General features: G+C 39.7%; 1 non-coding gene across 1 annotated transcript; it reads right to left on the bottom strand.

Moving 5' to 3' along the window:
- Positions 1–1892: 1892 nt before the first annotated feature.
- On the bottom strand, positions 1893–2000 carry LOC130951866 (small nucleolar RNA R71). The gene has a single exon (XR_009074131.1). It is a non-coding gene; the product is annotated as a small nucleolar RNA R71 (small nucleolar RNA).
- Between the last annotated feature and the right edge of the window lie 4214 nt (positions 2001–6214).

Below are 6214 nucleotides of genomic sequence, written 5' to 3'. Positions count from 1 at the left end.
AGCTATGTCTAATTCCTTTAGACTAAAGCTTTAGACTAACATTGCATGATTCCTGGAATTCTCATTAAGAATTTTGATACCTTTATTTTCCTTTTTACTTAATTTTCGAAAAAAAACAAAAAAATTACAAAATCATAAAAACCAAAAATATTTGATGTTTCTTGCTTAAGTCTAGTGTCTCATCTTAAGTTTGGTGTCAATCGCATGCATTCATTCATGTGTCTTATGGATCCTCAAGAAATTCTTGATGATTTTTGTGTTCTAATCTCTAAATTCTATTGACTTGATGTATTTTGTGTGTCTCATATGCATTCTCACATTGTTAGTGTCAGTAGTATACAAACTGCTAAGTTTGGTGTCTTGCATGCATTGTTATTTGATTCTTATTGCATTGTGATTATTAAAAATCCAAAAATATTTTTAATTTGTGTCTTTTCAAGTCAATGATACAAAGAATTGGAGATTCAGAATATACTGCAGAGGAATTATACAGAAAAAGCTGAGCATTCAAAAATGCCCAGTGAAGAAGACAGACTGGCGTTTAAACGCCAGCCAGGGTACCTGGTTGGGCGTTTAACGCCCAAAGAGGTAGCATTTTGGGCGTTAAACGCCAGAATGTATACCATTCTGGGCGTTTAACGCCAGGATGGTGCTAAAGGGAAGATTTTGTTTTCAAAATCAATTTTTTTCAAGTTTTCAAAGTTTTTCAAAATCAAATCTTTTTCAAATCATATCTTTTCAATCAAATGTTTTCAAAATCAATTTCTTTCCTTTTTCAAAGATACTTACTAACAATTAATGATTTGATTGAACATTTTTTGCCTTTTCTGTTGAGGAAGGTTTTATGTTTGAATCATATCTTTTCTTGTTAGGCAAGTCATTAATTTTTAAAATCATATCTTTTCAAATTGTTTTCAAATCATATCTTTTAAAATTGTTTTCAAATCATATCTTCTCAATCACATTTTTTTAAACCAATCACATCTTTTTAATCACATCTTTTTCAAATTAAGTTTTCAATCAAATCCTTTTGGCTTCTAATTTCAAATCTTTTTCAAAAATCACTTGATTTCTTTTCCACTCTTATTTTTCGAAAATCAATTAAGTATTTTTCAAAAATGTTTTCAAAATTTTCTAATTAATTTTCGAAAAGATTACTTCCCTTCTTCTCACATCCTTCTATTTATGGAGTACCACTCCTTCTCAATGCACAATTCGAACCTTATCTAATTAAAGTTCGAATTTTTCTTCTCCTTCTTCTTTCTATTTCTCTTTTCCTCTGACACCTCAAGGAATCTCTATACTGTGACATAGAGGATTCCACATTTTCTTGTTCTCTTCTCTTTCATATGAGCAGGAGCAGAGACAAAGGCATTCTTGTTGAAGCTGATCCTGAACCTGAAAGGACCTTGAAGAGAAAGCTAAGAGAAGCCAAAGCACAACTCTCTTTAGAGGACCTGACCGAATTCTTCAAGGAAGAAGAACACATGGCAGCCGAAAACAACAACAATGCCAACAATGCAAGGAAGGTGCTGGGTGACTTTACTGCACCTACTCCTGATTTCTATGGGAGAAGCATCTCTATCCCTGCCATTGGAGCAAACAACTTTGAGCTTAAGCCTCAATTAGTTTCTCTAATGCAACAGAATTGCAAGTTCCATGGACTTCCAATGGAAGATCCTCATCAGTTCTTAGCTGAATTCTTGCAAATCTGTGACACAGTCAAGACTAATGGGGTAGACCCTAAGGTCTATAGACTGATGCTATTCCCTTTTGCTGTAAGAGACAGAGCTAGAATATGGTTGGATTCTCAACCTAAAGAAAGCCTGGACTCTTGGGAAAAGCTAGTCAATGCCTTCTTGGCAAAGTTCTTTCCACCTCAAAGATGGAGTAAGCTTAGAGTGGAAGTCCAAACCTTCAGACAGAAGGATGGAGAATCCCTCTATGAAGCTTGGGAAAGATACAAACAATTAATCAGAAGATGTCCCTCAGACATGCTTTCTGAATGGAGCATCATAGGTATTTTCTATGATGGTCTCTCTGAACTATCCAAGATGTCCTTGGATAGCTCTGCTGGAGGATCTCTTCATCTGAAGAAGACGCCTACAGAGGCTCAAGAGCTAATTGAAATGGTTGCAAATAACCAATTCATGTACACTTCTGAAAGGAATCCTGTGAACAATGGGACTAATCAGAAGAAAGGAGTTCTTGAGATTGATACTCTGAATGCCATATTGGCTCAGAACAAGATATTGACTCAACAAGTCAATTTGATTTCTCAAAGTCTGTCTGGAATGCAAAATGCACCTGGCAGTACTAAGGAAGCTTCATCTGAAGAAGAAGCTTATGATCCTGAGAACCCTTCCATGGAAGAGGTGAATTACCTAGGAGAACCCTATGGAAACACCTATAATTCTTCATGGAGAAGTCACCCAAATTTCTCATGGAAGAATCAAGAGAGACCTCAACAAGGTTTCAATAACAATAATGGTGGAAGAAACAGGTTTGGCAATGGCAAGCCTTTTCCATCATCTTCTCAGCAACAGATAGAGAGTTCTAAGCAGAGTACTTCTAACTAGCAACAATGGTCTCTGATCTAATAAAGACCACTCAAAGTTGCATGACTGAAACAAGGTCCTCCATTAGGAATTTGGAAGGACAAGTGGGTCAGCTGAGTAAGAAAGTTACTGAACTTCCTCCTAGTACTCTCCCAAGTAATACAGAAGAAAATCCAAAAGGAGAGTGCAAAGCCATAACCATGGCCGAATATGGAGAGGAAAGAGAAGAGGAGGACGCCACTGAGGAAGACCCCAGTGGGCGTGCACCAATCTCCTCTGAGTCCCTCAATGAGGAACAATGGGAATCTGAGGCTCAAAATGAGACCATAGAGATTCCATTGGACTTACTTCTGCCATTCATGAGCTCTGATGAGTATTCTTCCTCTGAAGAGGATGAGTATGTCACTGAAGAGCAAGTTGCTAAATACCTTGGAGCAATCATGAAGCTAAATGACAAGTTATTTGGAAATGAGACTTGGGAGGATGAACCACCTCTGCTCACCAAAGAACTGGATGACTTGTCTAGGCAGAAACTGCCTCAAAAGAGGCAGGATCCGGGGAAGTTTTCTATACCTTGTACCATAGGCACCATGACCTTCAAGAAGGCCTTGTGTGACTTAGAGTCAAGTGTAAACCTCATGCCCCTCTCTGTAATGGAGAAATTAGGGATCTTTGAGGTGCAAGCTGCAAGAATCTCATTGGAGATGGCAGACAACTCAAGAAAACAAGCTCATGGACTTGTAGAGAATGCTTTGGTAAAAGTTGAAGACCATTACATCCCTACTGATTTCATAGTCCTAGAGACTGGGAAGTGCATGGATGAATCCATCATCCTTGGCAGACCCTTCCTAGCCACAGCAAAGGCTGTGATTGATGTTGATAGAGGAGAGTTAATCATTCAAGTGAATGAAGAATCCTTGGTGTTTAAGGCCCAAGGACATCCCTCTATCATCATGGAGAGGAAGCATGAAGAGCTTCTCTCAAAACAGAGCCAAGCAGAGCCCCCACAGTCAAACTCTAAGTTTGGTGTTGGGAGGCCACAACCAAACTCTAAGTTTGGTGTTGAACCCCCACATTCAAACTCTAAGTTTGGTGTTGGGAGGTTCCAACACGGTTCTGAGTATTTCTAAGGCTCCATGAGAGTCCTCTGTCAAGCTAATGACATTAAAGAAGCGCTTGTTGGGAGGCAACCCAATGTTTTATAGTTAACTATTTTGTTTTGTTATTTTATCTTTTTTGTAGGTTGATGATCATAAGAAGTCACAAAAACAATGAAAAAAAGCAAAAACAGAATGAAAAACAGGAAGAAAAACAGCACACCCTGGAGGAGAAGAAGCTGGCGTTCAAACGCCAGTAATGCTAGCTGTTGGGCATTTAACGCCCAGTCTGGCACCATTCTGGGCGTTTAACGCCAGAAAGGGGCACCAGACTGGCGTTAAACGCCAGAAAATGGCTAGAACCTGGTGTTAAACGCCAGGAATGGGCACCAGCCCGGCGTTTAACGCCAGAAATGGCTTAAAACGTGGATTTTGATGACATTTGGAGCAGGGATGACTTTTCCTTGACACCACAGGATCTGTGGACCCCACAGGACCCCACCATCACTCTCTCTCTTCTTCCCCCATTCACCAATCACCTCAATACCTCTTCCCCATAAACCCTTCACCTATCAAATCCCATCTTTCTCTTCACCACTCACATCCATCCTTCATAAATCCCCACCAACCTCACCCTTCAAATTCAAACCACTTTCCCTCCCAAACCCACCCATACATGGCCGAACCATTACCCCCTCTCTCCTATATATACCCTTCTTCACCCTTCATTTTCACACAACCTAAACACCACTTCTCCCCCTCTTTGGCCGAATACACCACCATCTCCCTCCTCCTCATTTCTTCTTCTTCTACTCTATTCTTTCTTCTTTTTGCTCGAGGACGAGCAAACATTTTAAGTTTGGTGTGGTAAAAGCGTTGCTTTTTCGTTTTCCATAACCATTTATGGCATCCAAGGCCGGAGAAACCTCTAAAAAGAGGAAAGGGAAGGCAAAAGCTTCCACCTCCGAGTCATGGGAGATGGATAGATTCCTCTCAAGGGTGCATCAAGTCCACTTCTATGAAGTTGTGGCCTTGAAGAAGGTGATCCCCGAGGTCCCCTTTTCACTCAAAAAGGGTGAATATCCGGAGATCCACCATGAGATCCGAAGAAGAGGTTGGGAAGTGCTTACCAACCCCATTCAACAAGTCGGAATCTTGATGGTTCAAGAGTTCTATGCCAATGCATGGATCACCAAGAACCATGACCAAAGTGTGAACCCGAATCTAAAGAATTATCTCACTATGGTTCGGGGGAAATACTTGGATTTTAGTCCGGAAAGTGTGAGGGTGGCGTTCAACTTGCCTATGATGCAAGGAGATGAACATCCTTACACTAGAAGGGTCAACTTTGATCAAAGGTTAGCCTTTCCTCATCTCATTTGTCACCTCTGTTATTCAGTAGGAGTTGACATAGAAGGAGATACCCCCATTGATGAGGACAAGCCCATCACCAAGAAAAGGATGGAGTACACAAGAGACCCCTCTCATCAAGAGATCCCTGAGATGCCTCAAGGGATGCACTTTCCTCCACAAGACTATTGGGAGCAAGTAAACACCTCCCTAGGAGAACTAAGTTCCAACATGGGACAACTAAGGGTGGAGCACCAAGAACACTCCATTCTCCTCCATGAAATTAGAGAAGATCAAAGAATCATGAGAGAAGGAGCAACAAAGACAAGGAAGAGACATTGAGGAGCTCAAGCACTCCATAGGATCTTCAAGAGGAAGGAAGAGCCGCCATCACTAAGGTGGACCCGTTCCTTGATTTCCTTGTTCTTTATTCTTCTGTTTTTCGAATTTTATGCTTTATGTTTATCCATGTTTATGTCTTGTGATCATTAGTGTCTTAGTGTCTATGCCTTAAAGTTATGAATGTCCTATGAATCCATCACCTTTCTTGAATAAAAACGTGCTTAATTGAAAAGGAAAGAATTGCATGAATTCTGAATTTTATAATAGTTTAATTATTTTGATGTGGTGGCATTACTTTTGTCTTCTGAATGTATGCTTAAACAGTGCATATGTCTTTTGAATTTGAGGTTCATGAATGTTGGCTCTTGAAAGAATGATGAAAAAGGAGACATGTTACTGAGGATCTGAAAAATCATAAAAATGATTCTTGAAGCAAGAAAAAGCAGTGAATACAAAAAAAAAAAACCGAAAAAGAAAAAAAAAGGGGAAAAAAAAGAGAAAAAGAAAGAAAAAGAAAAGAATAAGAGTTGTGATCCAAGGCAAATAAGAGTGTGCTTAAGAACCCTGGACACCTCTAATTGGGGACTCTAGCAAAGCTGAGTCACAATCTGAAAAGGTTCACCCAATTATGTGTCTGTGGCCTTTTTGCAATAACTTTCTTCCTCATTTGGTTGGTTTTAGATTTTTTAGGGAAGAGAAGCAGTAAAGATAGTGGGGAAAAACCGAGGGGTTGAGGAGAAGTTAATGGAGGGAAGAGAGGGAGTATTGGTAACCATACCCAAAAGAAACTTTCACAAACCATGCAACTGCATCACTTTTTAATATAACTTGAAAAGACTTGACATCATAAAAGAGAAAGGTTTGATT

This window comes from Arachis stenosperma, chromosome 1, assembly GCF_014773155.1.
Source record: "Arachis stenosperma cultivar V10309 chromosome 1, arast.V10309.gnm1.PFL2, whole genome shotgun sequence".
In the NCBI taxonomy this organism is placed as follows: domain Eukaryota; kingdom Viridiplantae; phylum Streptophyta; class Magnoliopsida; order Fabales; family Fabaceae; genus Arachis; species Arachis stenosperma.
Note: the sequence above shows the minus strand (reverse complement) of the source record. Positions and strands in the feature narration are given on the sequence as shown.